This window comes from Gossypium hirsutum, chromosome D06 (genome assembly GCF_007990345.1).
Source record: "Gossypium hirsutum isolate 1008001.06 chromosome D06, Gossypium_hirsutum_v2.1, whole genome shotgun sequence".
Classification (NCBI taxonomy): Eukaryota; Viridiplantae; Streptophyta; class Magnoliopsida; order Malvales; family Malvaceae; genus Gossypium; species Gossypium hirsutum.
In genome coordinates this window covers 37,218,111-37,239,367 of record NC_053442.1, presented here as the reverse complement: position 1 = coordinate 37,239,367, position 21,257 = coordinate 37,218,111, and the positions used below count along the sequence as shown (strand labels likewise).

General features: G+C 37.7%; 1 non-coding gene across 1 annotated transcript; it reads right to left on the bottom strand.

Annotated features, from left to right (window-relative positions):
• Positions 1-562: 562 nt before the first annotated feature.
• Positions 563-669, bottom strand: LOC121218754 (small nucleolar RNA R71). Its single transcript, XR_005915231.1, has one exon. It is a non-coding gene; the product is annotated as a small nucleolar RNA R71 (small nucleolar RNA).
• Between the last annotated feature and the right edge of the window lie 20,588 nt (positions 670-21,257).

The following is a 21,257-nucleotide window of genomic DNA, read 5'->3' as shown; positions in this document are numbered from 1 at the left end:
TTAGGTGTTTATGAGCATAGATCGAATTATCGATTTACTCCCTGTAGACCCTAAAATTGAGTGAACTTTTAGACAAAGAAGACATGAACGAATAGCTCAAAGACAAGTCAAGATGGATCTTGGAAATCAGAATCAAGACCAAGGTAATGAAGCCGATCATGTACGAAATCCTATCCTCATTGCTGATGATAGGGATCAATGCATCAGACAATATGTTGTTCCACTTTTCATTGAGTTAAACCCAGGAATTAGAAGGCCAGATATTGAGGCAACCCAATTTGAATTAAAACCATTGATGTTTCAAATGCTAAAAACGATGGGCCAATTTAGTGGTATGCCCACGGAAGATCCATATCTCCACCTTCGATTATTTATGGAGGTGAGTGATTCATTCAAGATAGTCGATGTGACTGAAGACGCACTGAGGTTGGAGTTGTTTCCGTACTCGTTGCGAGATCAAGCACGAGTATGGCTCAATTCATTACCACCAAGTTCCATATCTTCATGGCAAGAATTAGCAGAGATATTTTTGGTTAAGTATTTCCCACCTAGCAAAAACGCTAAGTTGAGGAATGAGATCACAACTTTCCAACAATTGGATGACGAGTCTTTGTATGAGGCTTGGGAGTGATTCAAAGAGTTACTTCGTAAGTGTCCTCATCATTGGATTCCTCATTGTATCTAGTTGCAGACATTCTATAATGGTCTCAATGCACATACAAGATTGATGGTAGATACTTTCACGAATGGTGTAATTTTTTCTAAGTCTTATAATGAGGCTTATGAGATCATCGAGAGGATTGCGAGTAATAACGATCAATGGCCAACAAATCAAACAGCTTCAGGAAGACGTGTAGCCGGAGTCCATGAAGTTGACTCTTTCACTTCGATATCAGCTCAGGTATCATCTATTTCCTCTATGTTAAAACAGTTAACCGCTAATAGTACTAATAATTTTGCAGCTTAGCCACCAAGTCCGTTTGAAGTAGTTTCCTATGTGTACTGTGGGGAAGGTCATTCTTTTGAGAATTGTCCATCAAATCCCGTGTCAGTTTACTATGTGGGGAACCAATATAAACTAGGAGTGGACAAGGACCCTAGTCCAACTTCTACAATCCTTCATGGCATAATCATCCTAACTTTTCTTGGAGCAACCAAGGAATGGAACAAAGAACAACTTATTGTAGCAAAGACCCAACCAATCTCAAGGGTCTAATCATCAAGCTCCAAAACCACCTCAAGCTGAGGCATTAAACAGTTTAGAGAACTTGTTGAAAGCGTACATGGCAAAGAATGATGCTTTAATCCAAAGCCAAGCAACAACACTAGAAAATTTGGAAAACTAAAGGGGTCAGTTGGCTACGGAGCTTCGTAATAGACCGCAAGGAACCTGGCCGAGCAATACTGAGAATCCAAGGAATTTGGGTAAAGAACATATCAAGGTAGCGGTATTGCAAAGTGGTAAGACTCTGGAACCCTGATTGATTGATGTCAAAGATGAGCATGTTGAAAAGGAGGAAAGTCTACTAGATGTTAAAGTTCCTACACCAAAGGAATCAGAATCTGTAAAGTCTGACAAGGTAAATCCTGGCTTAGTGAATTTAGATATTTTAACATCTTCTTTGGATGCAGATTTACCTACTTAGAAAAGTTGTCCAGTTCAACCAAAATTTCCATCACCTCCATATCCACAAAGATTGCAACAACACAAGCAGAAACATAAGGTGCAATTTAAGAATTTTTTGGATGTTTTGAAGCAGTTACACATCAATATTCCATTGGTGGAGGCTTTAGAACAAATGTTGAATTATGTGAAGTTTATGAAGGATATACTATCCAAGAAGAAACAACTGAGCGAGTACGAGATTGTTGCCTTGACAAAAGAGTGCAGTGCGTTCTTGCATAACAAATTGCCACCGAAATTGAAAGACCCAGGAAGCTTTACTAAACCCTGTAACATTGGTGAATCTAACTGTGGTAAAGCTTTGTGTGACTTAGTAGCGAGTATCAACTTGATGACTAAGTCTATTTTCAAGATGTTAGGAATAGTTAAAGTAAGACCTACAACTGTGACGCTTTAGCTAGCGGATCGATCGTTAGCATATCCCAAAGGAAAGATCGAGGATGTTTTGGTAAGAGTCAATAAATTTATTTTTCCTGTTGATTTCATATTTTAGATTTTGAAGTAGATAAGGAAGTGTTAATTATCCTTGGGAGACCTTTCCTAGCCACGGGGAGAACGTTAATTGATGTGCATAAAGGAGAACTCACCTTGCGAGTTCAAAATGACTAGGTAACTTTTAGCATTCTTATAGCGATGAAATTTTTCGATCTGGTAGAGGAGTGTTTAGTTATGAAAGAGATAGAAACCTTGGTTTCTATGGAAAGCAATTCTGAAGAAGATCCATTGGAGAAAGCCTTAGAGTTTGACCCTTTAGAGGATGAAGAAGGTGAAGAAAACATGGCTTTGATGGAAGCCAATCCGAGAAATTTTATTCAATCCACACGGTTTGAACCATTGGAGTTAGAAGTCAAAGAATTTGTGTAACCCAAGTTGTCAATTAAAGAACCACCTAAACTCGAACTAAAGGTACTTCCTTTCCATTTGAAATACGTTTATTTAGGTGATTGTTCTACTTTACTTGTGATTATTTCAGTAGAACTAACGAAAGATCAAGAGGAGCAACTAATTGCTGTTAAAAAGAAATTTAAGAAAGCAATTGGTTGGACTATAGCTGATATTCAAGGTATAAGCCCTTCTTTTTGCATGCATAAAATTATTTTAGAAGAAGGTAAAAGAGCTCGACTTGATGGGCAAAGGAGGCTCAATCCTATTATGAAAGAAGTTGTGAGAAAAGAAGTGATCAAATGGTTAGATACAGGAATCATCTATCCTATTTCAGATAGTTTGTGGGTAAATCTGGTGCAGTGTGTGCCAAAGAAAGGTGGAATCACGATTGTTGAAAATTAGCGTAACGACTTAATTCCAACAAGAATTGATATCGGTTGGAGAATCTGTATTAATTACAAAAAGCTGGATAAAGCCACTCGGAATGATCACTTTCCGTTACCTTTTAAGGATCAGATGTTAGATCGACTGGCAGGTAATGAATTCTATTGTTTTTTAGATGGCTATTCGGGTTATAACCAAATAGTTGTAGCCCCGGAAGACCAACATAAAATAACCTTTACTTGTCCATACGGTACGTTTGAGTTTAGGCGAATGCCTTTTGGTTTATGCAATGCACCTGCAACTTTTCAACGATGCATGATGGCAATATTTACTGATTTGGTTAAAAATTTTGTTGAGGTTTTCATGGATGATTTTTCTATTTTTGGTAACATTTATGATATCTGTGTGAGTAATTTGGCTAAGGTACTGAAGAGATGCAAAGAGACGTATCTTGTCCTTAATTTGGAGAAATGTCATTTTATGGTTAAGGAAAGGATTGTCTGAGGCCATAGAATTTCAAAGAGAGGAATTGAAGTCGACAAAGCAAAGGTGGACGTAATTGAAAAATTACCAGCCCTAATTAATGTGAAAGGAGTCAGAAGTTTCTTAGGCCATGCCGATTTTTATCGAAGGTTTATCAAGGATTTCTCAAAAATTTCTAAGCGTTGTGTTTGTTGTTAGAGAAAGATACAGTGTTCGATTTCGACAAAGCATGTTTAGAAGCTTTTGAAGAGTTGAAAAAATGGTTAATCTCAGCCCCAATAATCATTACACCCGATTGGAGCACACCTTTTGAGTTGATGTGTGATGCAAGTGATTATGTTGTTGGAGCTGTGATGGGTCAAAGAAAAAATAAAGTGTTCCACCCTATTTACTATGCAAGTAGAACCTTAACAGGAGCCCAACTCAATTATACGGTAACTGAAAAGGAACTATTTTCTATAGTTTTTGCTTTTGAAAAATTTCGCTTATATCTTATAGCTACCAAAGTTACAGTATTTACTGACCATGCGGCCATTAAATACTTGCTCACAAAGAAAGATGCGAAATCGAGGCTGATTCATTGGATACTTTTACTTAAGAATTTGACCTTGAGATCCAAGATAGAAAAGGTGTTGAAAATCAAGTAGCTGATCATCTGTCAAGGTTAGAGCAAGATGAGGTAACTCGATCACGTGTGCCTATCAACGAGAATTTCCCAGATGAGCACTTAGTTGAGGTGAGTCAAATTCATGAAACACTTTAGTTTGTTGATTTTGCTAATTATCTTGCATGTGGAATGATTCTTCAAGAAATGACATACCAATAAAGGAAGAAATTCCTTCATGATAGTCTGTATTATTTTTGGAAGGATCTGTTTTTGTTTAAACAGTGTGTAGATAATAAAATCTAAAAGTGTGTAGCTGAAAGTGAGATTGCTGAGATCTTATATCATTGCCATTCATCTCCAAGTGGGGGATACTTTGGTGGTTCACGTACTGCAGCAAAGATTTTGCAAATAGGTTTCTTTTGGCCTACATTATTTAAAGATGCTTATGCTTATGTAAAGAACTATGATAAGTGCCAAAGAACCGAAAATATATCAAAGAGGAATGAGATGCCCTTAATAAATATTTTGGAGATTTAATTATTCGACGTATGGGGCATTGACTTTTTAGGCCCGTTTCCTTCTTCGTATAGGAACAAATACATCTTAGTTGCTGTGGAGTATGTATCCAAGTGGGTTGAAGCTGAAGCATACCCTACAAATGATGCTATGGTAGTCATGCGATTTCTATATAAGCATGTGTTTACACGTTTGGGACACCAAGAGCTATTATTAGTGATGAAGGTTCTCACTTTGTGAACAAATGGCTTAAGTGGTTGCTTGACAAATATGATGTGAAGCACAAGATTGTTATTCCCTATCACCCCTAGTCCAATGGGCAAGTTGAAAGAGTGAACCATGAAATCAAAGGTATCTTTGAAAAGATTAGTCTCGAAGGCTTGATGATGCATTATGGGCCTACCGAACAACATTTAAGACTCCGTTAGGAATGACTCCTTATAGGTTAGGCTTTGGAAAGGTATGTCATTTGCCATTAGAATTGGAGAATAAAGCTCACTGGGCTTTGAAGCAGTTAAATTTTAATCTTAAGCAAGCCGGTGAAAGAAGGATGTTGCAACCGGATGAGTTGGAAGAGCTGAGGTTGTTTTCCTATGAGAATGCCAAAATGTGTAAAAAATGATCAAAGAGATGGCATGATACTCATATACAACTCTACGAGTTTAAAAAAGGTCAGAAGGTGTTGTTGTTTAATTCAAGGCTGAAGTTATTTCCTGGGAAGTTAAAATCCCGATGGAAAGGACCCTATACCATCTACCGAGTTTATCCTTATGGAGTTATTGAATTATACAACAATTATGGAGGTACGTTTAAAGTTAATGGTCAACATCTCAAACACTACTGGGATGGTGAAGATGAGCGAATTGAATTCTCGCTCATCTTAACAGACCCTTATTTTTTCATGAACTCATTGTGTAAATAAATAAATAATTAGAACTTATCTTCTTAATTTATTACATGTAATTAATTCTGTCTAAGGAGATTGGAACTTAAGCGGGACCGCTGTGACCCCTCCAACCTTTCGTGAAAATTAATTTAATGTAATTTGTTAAGAAGAAATTTTCTAATTAAAATTTTTAAGTTTCATTTTGTTCAGTTTAAATTTTAAATTTTTATGTTAATAAAAGGGGGAAAAAATCTATGCCTTACCGTCACACCCATTACTTGCCGCCCAAGTAACTTTAATGTAGCTAAATTTTTGCTACATGTTGCCCTAATTTTTCCCTATATAAACCCCTCTCCATTCTGCTAATTTTCATATCCCTCAAAGCTATTTGCTTCTACCTTAAAAATCCCTAAATCTCTTTCTTGTGTCGTCAACCTCAAATCCCAAAAGAAACCCTACTCCTTTTTTTTCTTTCTGCCAAAATTCCCTGTTGCTACCACGAAGAGATTGCCGCTGCACCATCCTTGCTGTCGCAAGATTTTTGTCATAGCAAGTTATACTAACTTTGCCGATTTCTCTTTCTTTTTGCTGATTTTTGTCATAGCATCAACCTATGATGTCGGAAAAAGGTTTTAACCTGAAGAGCAATGATGTGATGGTTGTTCCTGTGCCAATTAGAAAGGAAATCAATGCTCTCAAATGGGAACGATTCTGTGATGCTCGATCACTTCTCAGTGATGAACTAGTTCAAGAATTCTATGCTAGTTTGACTATGCAAGATGCTACTGAAGTCATTGTTCGAAAGAAAAAGGTACCTCTTACTTCTATGTCCATCAATGATTTGTTTAATTTACCTGATGTTGAAGAAGATGAGTACTACCCTATGATGAGCAATATCAATTAGGATTTTCTTCAACAAGTGCTTGATTTTGTGACAAATCCGGGATCCTAATGGATTATAAGAAAGTATGGGAGCCATTATTGTCGAAGAGAATACTTGAAACTAGTAGCAAAGGTATTATTTTGTTCGCTTCAGTTTTATGCCTATCTCACATAGTTCCACCATCTCGATGGAACGGATGCTCTTGTTATATGCAGTTTTGATAGAAAAGTCCATTAATGTTGGGAAAATTATCCTTAAGGAGATTCATGATTGTACTAAAAAGAAGGCAGGAAGTGCTTATTTCCCATCATTAATCACTTCACTTTGCTTAAGGGCCCATGTGAAAACACAAGCAAATTTGAAGGGTAGTATGTCCAAGGGTGTATTGCAAGTTATGAACTTGAAAGGTTGGTAGAAAGAGTGCATGAGTTGAACTAAGGCGAGCAAGAGGAACCAACTAAGCCAAAAACCAAAGAGTCAACAAATAAAACTAAAACTGAAGTTGATTCAGTTACAGACACTAAAGAAGAAGCATCTGATAAGGAACCAAATAGTCCTCAACCAGCTGAAGGAGCTGAAAACCCTGAACCTAGGGTTGAGCTAAAAGAAGAACCAGTCAAGCTAAGTGTTGAACCTAAATATAGAACTCCTATGCTAACTTTTGTAAGTAATTCAAGGAAATAGGAGTTGTCAATTTTGATGGATATGTGCAAGTTCATGCACAATCAGCAACAAATTTACTGGAAATATGCAAAAATTAGGGATGATTCAATTATAAATACTTTTAAGAATATCTCTAATACTTTTGTTCCTGAGTTCTCAGATGCTATCTTTTAGATATGGATGAAAGAGACTGACGATGCAAGCAAATATGGAGCTAAAGAAGAAAAAGGGGATAAGTCAAAAAAATAAAAAGGGGGATTCTTGTCTTGTTATTTATTTAATTGTTTTTAGGTCTTTAGGAATTTATTTCTTTAGTAATTAGAATTTATTTTTTTGCAAAATAAAACATAGCAAGCATGAATAAATACTTCTTTAGAAAGAAAAAGACTATGTGATGTGGCAATGGGAATGAACATGTCTAGGATTGGGTTATTAAGGAAGACTTGGTATTTAAGCAGTCTTAATGACTCACCTCTCTTTCTTTACAACCCTACCTGGTGTTCAGTTTTCATTCATTACTTTATTCTTGCAATGAGGACATTGCTTCTTTTTAAAGAGGGGGTAAGGCAAATAATTACTCAAATTTTTTAAAGTATTCAAGTATGTTTCAAATCATTTCTTTCATAAGTATGTTTTAATAAATGAATGTTTAGAGAAATTCTTTTTAATAAGATAGCTTGTATGCAAGCATGAATGATGATTTTATCTGAGTGATTGTATGTTATCATGGAAAATGGAATGTTTTTATGATCTTAGTCTTAGGTAATGTTTGCCATGAAAACTTAGTTTCTCTTGAGATTAGACATGCATGAAGGTTTATATCTTTAGAATTGACTTAGTAACTTTCTTGAGGCGAAATCCTAGGAGACATAAAAATATAAAATGATATAGGCACCATTTTCTTTGGATCGTTTGAGCCTTTTCAAGCCAACCTTATGATATTAGACCCTTGAAACTATACTTTTGAGCTTTAAGGCTTGTTTTTGGCAATGAACCTACATTATAAGCCAGTTACCATCTTTTTGTTAATTATCCTAATTTTGTGCACCTATCTTAACCAAAGTTGTCTTGGGAATCAACATGTGAGGAAATTTTCATAAAGATGTATGTGCTCATGCTTTAAAAAAACAACAACAAAGGCAAAGAAAAAATGAAGAAAAGTTCGCTTCATCTCAGAAAAGGAAAAATATGTACGAGCTTGAGTTCAAAATAAGTTTAGGGGTGTTCCAAAGGTTCAATTAAAGAAAAAGGTTGTATTATGAGAAAACCAAGACAAAGTTAAAGGTTAATATTTTTAACTGAAATGTCCTATCTCTTAAAAATCCTCACCTTTAACCAAGCCCCATTACAACCTTATAAAAGACCTATTGATTTGATGATTATGTCACCTACATTAGTGGAGAGGAAGTATTAAGTTAAACATATGAAGATCATAAATAAGCCTTATGATTGTTTTGCTTGATTGATGAGAAATTGTGTTGAATGAAGAATATTATCTATGACTGTGACATACATACTAACTATGATTCATGTTGACATATCTTGAAACTTAGAATACAATTTTTAAAATGTTTGTATATGAGTTACTTGTTAATAAAGAAGATTTATGAGCATGAATTTATTGATGCATGATTATGAGACAAAGATTGATGCTACTTACACTCTTAGCAAAATTTGCCTTAGCAAGACTTTGTGCTATGCATGAACATTACTTGGAAGGAGCAAAATTTAAGTTTTGGGGTGTGTAAACTGAAAAATATATAGGATTTTTCCTATATAATTCATCACCTTTTTGCTTAAATTTATTGTTAAAACCAAGTAATTGTTTAATAAATTAATGAAATATGCAAAAAAATGAAATTAGGACATAGAAATTATTAAAATGTGATTTTATACTTCATTATATAGTTTTCATTCATAAAATGGCTTATTTTATATTAATTTGAGCATATTATATTTTTAAGCTATAAAGTGGGCCATGCATGATTAAATTAAATAATAAAATATAAAATTGTATTTAATAATTCATTTTAAATATTTCATTAATAAATTTGGTTTTAATTAATATATAAATTAAATGACTTCGACGACGGCACGATCACGCAAAAAGAGACGAGTCCAAGAAACCTAGAATAGGTGACAAGCAAACACCGAATGAGTATATAACTCAGTAAGCCATAAGCATTCCACAACCATCCATTAATAAAATTATCACAACAGGAAACAATGTAATGAGGTTAAGTACTCCATCCATACCAAACTATACCATAGTTCCTTAAACCCTATGGTTCAATCTCATACCAAGTCCTACATTGGCCTTTCATACATCATTTTATTTTCGTTATAATCATACAATTAAACGAACTTTCACCTATTCCACAATGAACCTTATGTACGTGACTTCAACTATAATCGTCACATAGGTTCAAAACTTACCAAGCTCAACTCCAAATATAAACATAGCGCCTATTAGCCATGAACTCAAGGTACTTACCTTTTCCGCTGTCCAAAATTGACTCGGTAAAGTCGCACCCTTCATGTAAATAATTTATAGAAAATATATATTGAGTTCGCACACATAGTGCTTAATAATCAACCGCGCACACTTAGTGCCATGTACTTTAAACTCACACACTTAGTGCCATGCATTTCAAGTTCGCACACTTACCTTTTCCGCTGTCCAAAATCGACTCGGTAAAGTCGCACCCTTAATGTAAATAATTTATAGAAAATATATATTGGGTTCGCACACATAGTGCTCAATAATCAACCGCGCACACTTAGTGCCATGCACTTTAAACTCACACACTTAGTGCCATGCATTTCAAGTTCGCACACTTACCATTTCCGCTGTCCAAAATCGACTCGGTAAAGTCGCACCCTTAATGTAAATAATTTATAGAAAATATATATTGGGTTCGCACACATAGTGCTCAATAATCAACCGCGCACACTTAGTGCCATGCACTTTAAACTCACACACTTAGTGCCATGCATTTCAAGTTCGCACACTTACCTTTTCCGCTGTCCAAAATCGACTCGGTAAAGTCGCACCCTTAATGTAAGTAATTTATAGAAAATATATATTGGGTTCGCACACATAGTGCTTAATAATCAACCGCGCACACTTAGTGCCATGTACTTTAAACTCGCACACTTAGTGCTGTACAATTTAAACCCGCACACTTAGTGCCAATCTCATGACCGTGAACACTTATTGCCCGCACACTTAGTGCCGAAAACCAGCCACTCAATAGGCTTCACTTCCTTTTTACATTCGACAAATTTCATCTCTACTTACATATACATTTGTATACATTTCATCTCATTAAACACAATGGTATAGGTATTACGATCCTTTAAATCAATACCAAAGATATGCTTAATGACTTACTTGTGTTGGGTAAGATGGTTCCAACTCGGCTACTCGATGATCTTTTCTTTGCCTTTGCTCGATTCTCCTCCTTTAACTCCTTGAGCTTAATCAATAAATCAACTAGTTTAACCGCCTTGCTAAATATTTACAATCCAATTACACATGCATATGTATGTTAGTATATTCGGCAATCACCCTTACTAATCACCCACTTGATCAATTATAGAGAATCAAAGTTAATATCACAATGTGTACCCTATATGGCCCATTATACATAATCAATTTTAACATCATCTATATATTTACTCATATGGCCGAATATACCTAATCATACATACACCTAACCAAAAAATAATTTCTAAAATCTTTATATCATTTATACACTAGTAAAGCATCTTCTCCCTTTCCATCAATTTAGCACATGCATTACTCATTAACCTACAAAAATTATATTCGGCCTTAGCACACAACTTGCTAGCCGATTCTTCCCCATCTAGCAACCAATGCACATATGTGCTCACTCAAAAATGCTAAAAAAAAAAGAGATTCAAGAATCATCAATCCACCATCACATGCATCATTAACAAGCTTCATATTTAGCATGCAATGGCATTAAGACAAACTCCACCTAGGCCGAATCTTAACTCATCTTCATGCCTCATCACCACAACATCAAACATCAAAATACCAACCAAGAATGTAACATGCATGGCCGAATATCATCTCCATCATTTAACAAAGTTTGAACCATGGCTAGGTAGATTTCAAACTTACAACTTAAAATATACATGAATCTCAAAGAATAATATCAAACATACCTCAATCTAGTTACATGCATGGCCAAACTTCCTCCTAATTCTCTTCCAAACCAAACATGAAGCAAGAACTCCTTCCTCCTCCCTTAGAATTTTTGGTCAAAAGAGGATGAAAAAGGATGAACAAGTTTTTCTTTTCCTTTCTTTAGCTCACGGCAATGGGGGGGAAACAACCACTCATTTTTTTTGTTTTTCCTTTCTTTATTACCCATACTCCTTATTTTATTTTTTTCCTACATACCTCACTAGGCCAACATGTTCCCAACATGTTTCCACCCATAGCATGGCCAACCACTAGCTCAAATTTTGGGTAATTTGACATGCAAACCCATCATTTTCACAACATGCATTAATAGACCATTTTAAATTAGCCTATCATATTTTCACCATGTCTCATATCGATCCCTATTTAATAATTTCTCATGCAATTGGCAAAATTGGAGAATGAAACTTCCACATACTCATGTACACACATAATAAGCATAGAATATGGAAATTAATTATTTTTATGACTCGGTTTTGTGGTCCCGAAACCACTTCCCGACTAGGGTCAATTTTGGGTTGTTACAACTCTCCCCCACTTAAGAAATTTTCGTCCCCGAAAATCTTACCGGTAAATAGGTTTGGGTATCGCTCTTTCATCGAGCTCTCGGTCCAAAACAATGGTGTACGGCATTTACGACCGTACAAAGCCTCGTAAGGTGCCATCTTAATACTTGATTGAAAACTATTGTTGTAAGCGAATTCAATCAAAGGTACATACCGTTCCCATGAACCACTAAACTCAAGGATGCAGCATCTCAGCATATCCTCGAGTATCTGAATTATCCGCTCGGATTGACCATCGGTTTGGGGATGAAAAGCGGTGCTAAAATGCAGCTTGGTACCCAAAGCTTCTTGCAATTTCTTCCAAAATCGCGAGGTGAATCTCGGATCCCTATCCGACACGATAGAAATAGGTACTCCATGTAATCTCACAATCTGAGAAACATACAATTCGGCTAGTTTATCCAATGAAAAATCCGTACGCACGGGGATAAAGTGAGCCGACTTAGTCAGTCTATCAACAACAACCCAAATCGCATCCTTCTTACTTGTTGAAAATGGTAGTTCGGACACAAAGTCCATTGTGACTCGATCCCATTTCCACTCGGGTATCATGATCAGCTGAAGTAATCCTGAAGGCACTTGATGTTCCGCTTTCACTTGTTGACATATTAAACATCTCGAAACAAAGTCGGAGATGTCCCGTTTCATACCATGCCACCAAAATCGATGTTTCAAATCGTTGTACATTTTCGTACTCCCCGGGTGAATTGACATTCGGCTACAATGGGCTTCGTTCAGAATCATCGAAATGAGTTCCGAATTTCTTGGAACACACAAACGACTTCTGAACCTCAAACAATCGTCCTCATCAATTTGAAATTCGGATTCCATATTCGGAATACATTCAGCCCGTTTTGCAACCAATTCATCGTCGACTTTCTGAGCTTCACGAATTTGATGAATCAATGATGGTTTGGCCTTTAATTCAGCTACTAACACATTGTCGGGTAGAACAGACAAGTGCACATTCATCGCTCGTAAAGCAAACAGCGATTTCCGGCTTAAGGCGTCCGCAACCACATTAGCCTTTCCCGGGTGGTAATCAATGACAAGCTCGTAATCTTTCAACAACTCAAGCCAACGTCTTTGTCGCAGATTTAAGTCTCTTTGAGTCATCAAATATTTGAGACTTTTGTGATCCAAAAATACATGGCACTTTTCGCCAAACAAATAATGTCGCCATATTTTCAAAGCAAATACGATGGCGGCTAGCTCGAGATCATGGGTTGGATAATTTCTCTCGTGTGGCTTCAATTGTCTCGACGCATAGGCCACAACTCGACCTTCTTGCATCAATACGCAACCCAACCCGAGTAGGGATGCGTCACTATAAATGACAAACTCTTTGCCTGATTCGGGTTGCACTAAAATTGGAGCTTCAGTCAAATGAGTTTTCAGTTGATCGAAGCCTTTCTGACATTTCTCCGTCCATTCGAACTTAGCATCCTTTTGAAGTAGCTTCGTCATTGGTGTGGCTATCATCGAGAAACCTTTGACAAATCGTCGGTAATAACCGGCGAGTCCCAAAAAGCTCCGAACCTCAGTAATATTTCTCGGAGGTTTCCAGTTAAGTATGGCTGAGATTTTGTTCGGGTCAACTCGAATACCCGATGCGGATACCACATGACCCAAGAAGCTAACCTCTCTTAACCAGAACTCACACTTACTGATCTTAGCATATAACTTCTTATCCCGCAAAACTTGCAACACTAATCTCAAGTGTTCAGCATGTTCGATCTCATCTCTTGAATAGACCAAGATGTCATCAATGAACACAACTACGAACCGATCCAAATATGGTCTGAAGATCCGATTCATCAAATCCATAAATACTGCAGGGGCATTAGTGAGCCCAAACGGCATCACTAAGAATTCGTAGTGACCGTACCTCGTTCTGAAAGCAGTTTTAGGTATGTCCAAATCTCGAATTCGCAACTGATAATAGCCCGATCTCAAATCTATTTTGAGAACACTGAGGCTCCCTTCAGTTGGTCGAACAAATCATCGATGCGCGGCAACGGATATTTGTTCTTTATCGTCACTTTATTCAGTTGACGATAGTCAATGCACAACCTCATGGTTCCGTCCTTCTTTTTCACGAACAATACTGGTGCACCCCAAGGTGAGAAACTTGGTCGAGCAAAACCTCTATCCGTCAATTCTTGCAACTGAGATTTTAACTCTTTTAACTCGGTTGGTGCCATACGATACGGAGCTATCGAAATCGGCGTAGTCCCATGTACAAGCTCAATACCAAACTCTACCTCCCGAACAGGTGGTAAACCCGGTAATTCTTCAGGAAAAACATCCGGGTATTCACAAACCACCCGCACAGATTCGGGTTTCTTTTCTAATTCTTTATCATCAAGTACATACGCAAGGTATGCTTCGCACCCTTTTCTTACATATTTCTGGGCCAACATTGCTGATATTACAGCTGGCAACCCCTTCAAATCCGTAGACTCAACTCGGATTACCTCGTTATTTGCGCACCTCAAATCAATAGTCTTGCTTTTGCAATTCACAACCGCATCATGCGCAGTCAGCCAATCCAAACCAAGAATAACATCAAATTCATCAAACGGCAAAAGCATCAAGTCCGCCGGAAAACAAGAACCTCGAATTACTAGGGGACATCTCTTACACACTTTGTCGACAAGCACGTAACGACCCAAGGGATTTGACACCCGAATTACGAACTCAGTAGACTCAACAGGTAGAGTCTTACTGGATGCTAAGGTTCACATACATATGAATGAGTAGAGCCAGGGTCAATCAATGCAATCACATTAGTATCAAAGAGAGTGAAGGTACCAGTGATGACGTCAGGGGAGGATGCCTCCTCTCGTGCGCGGATGGCATATGCTCTAGCAGGAGTGCGGTTCTCGGCTCGAACAGCCGTATCAGAGGCCCCTCTCTGACTACCACCCCTACCTCCTAAAATTCTCGGTGGTCTACCTCTAGTTGTCACTCCACTAGGTCTTGCACCTTGAATCTTATTCTTCTCATCAAGCTCCATGCAATCTCTAATGAAGTGGTCCTTCGAACCGCATCCGTAACAGGCCCTGTTAAAAGACTTACCCCAACATTCACCTATGTGTCGTCTTCCACATTGGGGACATTCAGGTTTCTCTAGATGATTATTGCCCACACTAGCTACCGAAGTAGCTCGGGAGTCCGTCGATGGTCTTGCTCTGATGGAAATTCCCGCAGTCGTCCTTGACTTATTAGTGTCCTCCCTGAACTTCTTTACGGCTGAGAACGGAGCTTTACCCATCAATCTTTTACGGTAGTCTCTAGCTTCAAATTCAGCCTTCTTCTTCTCCTTTCCAAGTTCTTCCGCCTTGCAGGCTCGTTCGACTAGTGTTACGAATTCTTTTATTTCCAAAATACCCATTAGTAGCTTTAAATCTTCATTCAATCCTTCTTCGAATCTTTTGCACATAGCAACCTCATCAGCTACACACTCCCGGGCATACCTGCTGAGTCTTGCGAATTCATGTTCGTATTCAGATACTGTCATGCGGCCTTGCTTGAGTTCCAAGAATTCCTTACGCTTTTGATCAATGAACCGTTGACTAATATATTTCTTTCGAAATTTCGTCTGAAAGAAGTCCCAAGTTACTCGTTCGTTTGGGACTATGGAAATCAGGGTCCTCCACCAATAGTAGGCTGAGTCCCGCAACAAGGATATAGCACACTTTAGACATTCATCGGGTGTGCATGACAGTTCATCAAACACCCGAATGGTATTATCAAGCCAGAACTCAGCCCTTTCAGCATCATCAGTAACTATGGCCCTGAACTCCTCAGCCCCGCGCTTCCTAATCAAGTCTACAGGTGGCTTACTCAGCCTCACAGGATCAGTAACTGATGGCATTACTGGCTCCGGGGGTGGATTATTCAAATTCGGGAATTGTTAAACAGCCGGATTGGTTCGGGCATACTGCGCGACCAACTCATTCATCATGGTAAAGAAGGCTTGTTTAGCCCCCTCACCTTGATTATTCGCAGATGACTGAGGCTCAACAGGCGGTGTCCTTGTGCAGGAGCAGCCGCTACACTTTCAATGTCATCCGCCAAGGTTCTCTCTACATCGAGATCCATTTACTAATCAAAACATAAATTTTAACCGTCAGAAGTCATCACACAGTTAAACATTAACATTCGGCATGTATAGCTAGACTCATACGTGCTATGGTAGTCCTAGAACCGACTAAACCATAGCTCTGATACCAATCAAATGTAACACCCCAAACCCGAGACCGACACCGGAGTCGAACACGAGGTGTTAACAGACTTTAAACCCTTTATAAAAATATTTCTCAGACACTGCCAATCTGCGTACTAGTCGCTTTAAAAATCATATCTTGAGTTTCACAACTCAAAAATCAGTTTCGTGATTTTTCCCTGAAACTAGACTCATATGCCCATCTACATATTTTTTTCTAGAATTTTTGGTCGGGCCAATTAGTACAGTTTATTAGTCAAATTCTCCCATGTTACAGGGATCGACTATACTGACCTTTGCGCATTACGACCTGGATATCTCCCTGCACAGAGCTTCAATACTGATGCCGTTTGTTTCTATAGAAACTATACTCAGAGAGCAATCTATCCATATATGGTATGACTCTTAATTGTCTCTGGTTAATTTATAATGAATTTCCAAAGTCGGAACAGGGAATCCAGAAACCGTTCTGGCCCTGTCTCACAAGAACCCGAATATCTCTTAACATACTATCCATATGATCTTTTCGTTGCTTCTCTATGAAAATAGACTCATCGAGCTTCGAATACATAATTTATTCATTAATTAATTCCACTCCTACTATTTTTAGTGATTTTTCAATCTCATGTCACTGCTGCTGCCAGCATCTGTTATGAAAGCAACTATGCCCATTTCGTGATTTCTCCTTGATCTAACTAGTGATTCGTCATACATATCACAAATTATGATCATGACTAGCCATGCCAAAGGCTAATCATTGTCAAACATCCCCTACTACACTATTGCCATATCATGAATTTTAACACCAAAATAATCAACCATGACATATGGCATAAAAAGGTCGAATTATCAAGATTTACGACCTAACGTTATGAAACCAAACCCAACCGAACATTTATGCCATTTTCGCATGGCTAAAAGTTTACATACCAAATTTCAACAAAACATATTAGCCTATACATGCCGAAATGTTCTCTTAGACCAACTAAGAAGAAAATACCAAAGGTTGCTAGCCGGTGTGATGACTTCGACGACGGCACGATCACGCAAAAAGAGACGAGTCCAAGAAACCTAGAATAGGTGACAAGCAAACACCGAATGAGTATATAACTCAGTAAGCCATAAGCATTCCACAACCATCCATTAATAAAATTATCACAACAGGAAACAATGTAATGAGGTTAAGTACTCCATCCATACCAAACTATACCATAGTTCCTTAAACCCTATGGTTCAATCTCATACCAAGTCCTACATTGGCCTTTCATACATCATTTTATTTTCGTTATAATCATACAATTAAACGAACTTTCACCTATTCCACAATGAACCTTATGTACGTGACTTCAACTATAATCGTCACATAGGTTCAAAATTTACCAAGCTCAACTCCAAATATAAACATAGCGCCTATTAGCCATGAACTCAAGGTACTTACCTTTTCCGCTGTCCAAAATTGACTCGGTAAAGTCGCACCCTTCATGTAAATAATTTATAGAAAATATATATTGAGTTCGCACACATAGTGCTTAATAATCAACCGCGCACACTTAGTGCCACGTCCTTTAAACTCACACACTTAGTGCCATGCATTTCAAGTTCGCACACTTACCTTTTCCGCTGTCCAAAATCGACTCGGTAAAGTCGCACCCTTAATGTAAATAATTTATAGAAAATATATATTGGGTTCGCACACATAGTGCTCAATAATCAACCGCGCACACTTAGTGCCATGCACTTTAAACTCACACACTTAGTGCCATGCATTTCAAGTTCGCACACTTACCTTTTCCGCTGTCCAAAATCGACTCGGTAAAGTCGCACCCTTAATGTAAATAATTTATAGAAAATATATATTGGGTTCGCACACATAGTGCTCAATAATCAACCGCGCACACTTAGTGCCATGCACTTTAAACTCACACACTTAGTGCCATGCATTTCAAGTTCGCACACTTACCTTTTCCGCTGTCCAAAATCGACTCGGTAAAGTCGCACCCTTAATGTAAGTAATTTATAGAAAATATATATTGGGTTCGCACACATAGTGCTTAATAATCAACCGCGCACACTTAGTGCCATGTACTTTAAACTCGCACACTTAGTGCTGTACAATTTAAACCCGCACACTTAGTGCCAATCTCATGACCGTGAACACTTATTGCCCGCACACTTAGTGCCGAAAACCAGCCACTCAATAGGCTTCACTTCCTTTTTACATTCGACAAATTTCATCTCTACTTACATATACATTTGTATACATTTCATCTCATTAAACACAATGGTATAGGTATTACGATCCTTTAAATCAATACCAAAGATATGCTTAATGACTTACTTGTGTTGGGTAAGATGGTTCCAACTCGGCTACTCGATGATCTTTTCTTTGCCTTTGCTCGATTCTCCTCCTTTAACTCCTTGAGCTTAATCAATAAATCAACTAGTTTAACCGCCTTGCTAAATATTTACAATCCAATTACACATGCATATGTATGTTAGTATATTCGGCAATCACCCTTACTAATCACCCACTTGATCAATTATAGAGAATCAAAGTTAATATCACAATGTGTACCCTATATGGCCCATTATACATAATCAATTTTAACATCATCTATATATTTACTCATATGGCCGAATATACCTAATCATACATACACCTAACCAAAAAATAATTTCTAAAATCTTTATATCATTTATACACTAGTAAAGCATCTTCTCCCTTTCCATCAATTTAGCACATGCATTACTCATTAACCTACAAAATTATATTCGGCCTTAGCACACAACTTGCTAGCCGATTCTTCCCCATCTAGCAACCAATGCACATATGTGCTCACTCAAAAATGCTAAAAAAAAAGAGATTCAAGAATCATCAATCCACCATCACATGCATCATTAACAAGCTTCATATTTAGCATGCAATGGCATTAAGACAAACTCCACCTAGGCCGAATCTTAACTCATCTTCATGCCTCATCACCACAACATCAAACATCAAAATACCAACCAAGAATGTAACATGCATGGCCGAATATCATCTCCATCATTTAACAAAGTTTGAACCATGGCTAGGTAGATTTCAAACTTACAACTTAAAATATACATGAATCTCAAAGAATAATATCAAACATACCTCAATCTAGTTACATGCATGGCCAAACTTCCTCCTAATTCTCTTCCAAACCAAACATGAAGCAAGAACTCCTTCCTCCTCCCTTAGAATTTTCGGTCAAAAGAGGATGGAAAAGGATGAACAAGTTTTTCTTTTCCTTTCTTTAGCTCACGGCAATGGGGGGGAAACAACCACTCATTTTTTTGTTTTTCCTTTCTTTATTACCCATACTCCTTATTTTATTTTTTCCTACATACCTCACTAGGCCAACATGTTCCCAACATGTTTCCACCCATAGCATGGCCAACCACTAGCTCAAATTTTGGGTAATTTGACATGCAAACCCATCATTTTCACAACATGCATTAATAGACCATTTTAAATTAGCCTATCATATTTTCACCATGTCTCATATCGATCCCTATTTAATAATTTCTCATGCAATTGGCAAAATTGGAGAATGAAACTTCCACATACTCATGTACACACATAATAAGCATAGAATATGGAAATTAATTATTTTTATGACTCGATTTTGTGGTCCCTAAACCACTTCCCGACTAGGGTCAATTTTGGGCTGTTACAGAGTTAACCAGTCCGTACCCAAAATCAAATCAAACTCATCGAAGGGTAGTAGCATCAAATTAGCAGGAAAGTTACAACCCTGAATCATCAAATGACAGTTTTTACAAACTTTATCGACTAACACTTACTAACCTAAAAGTTTCATTACTTTAACCACAAACTCATTCGGTTCAAAAGGTATTTTCTTATCTAACACTAAAGTTGTGCATACATATGAATGCATTGACCATGGGTCAATCAAAGCATTATCATTAGTATCAAAGATAGAAAATGTATCGGTGATCACATCAGGCACTAGCTTCCTTTCGAGCACGAATCGTATAAGCCCTAATTGGTGCCCGTGCCTCAGATCTCATAGCAGAATCTTTTGTCCCACTACGACTGTTACCAGCATTTCTAGTGTTCTGGGGCGGTCTCCTTCTCGCAATCGTGTTACTTGAACGAGTGTTCTAAGTCTTTTCTTTATCAGACCTTTCAGGGCAGCCACTAAGATAATGATCATAAGAACTGTATTTAAAACATGACCCGTCTTTTAGTCTACATTCACCAAAGTATCGTCTATTACATTGTTGAATTTCAGGCTTTTTAGTTCTAACACTTCCCATGCTCGCTACAGATTTAGCTTAAGGTTTCGAGCTCCAATGTTGTTTTCCTCTATCTCTTCCAGAATAACCCACTAAAACTAATGAACAGTTATGAAATTCTTTTGATTTCTTCGATGGAGAAAAGAATGATTTTCTCATAGGTCTTTTTCCCAAATTACGAGCCTCGAAATCGGCTTTTCTCTTCGCTTTACTAAGTTCCTCAGCCTTGTGTGCTCTATCAACTAAAACCACAAACTCTTTTAACTCAAGAATCCTGACTAACAACTTGATATCCTCATTTAGGCCATCTTCAAACTGAGTGCACATAGCAACCTCTATTTTTACACGTTCCCCGGCATACTTACTGAGTCACACAAATTCAAGAAACTTTTGCTTCAATTCAAGAAACTCTTTGCGTTTCTTATCTAGGAATCTCTGACTCATATTTCTTTCTAAACTCTGTCTGGAAGAATTCCTAGTTTACTCGATCCCTCGATACTACCGTAATTAAGGTATTCCACCACTGATAAGCCGAGTCTTTCAACAAACAAAGAACATATTTCAAACATTCAATCGGTGTGCAAGATAATTCATCAAAAACCCTAATTGTGTTTTCTAACTAGAACTCAGCTCTCTCCGGATCGTCTTCAGCTGTATCATGAAACTTTTCAGCCTCATACTTTCAGATTTTATCAACTGGATGCTTGCTTACTCACAATAGTTCCAAACCCTGAGGAACTACGGGGACTGGTTGGGGTACAGATAAGGGTGAAGGTCATTGATCCATAGGGTTTGTTCTCAGAAACTCAGTAAACCATTCAGACATCATCTTGAAGAAGGCTTCTTTAGCCTCTCCTCCTCAGCCCTCAGATACGGGCCTACTACCACTAGAAGCTGCCTTGTGAATGGAGGCTTGCACATTACTTTCTACTTCATCTCGGGATGACATTT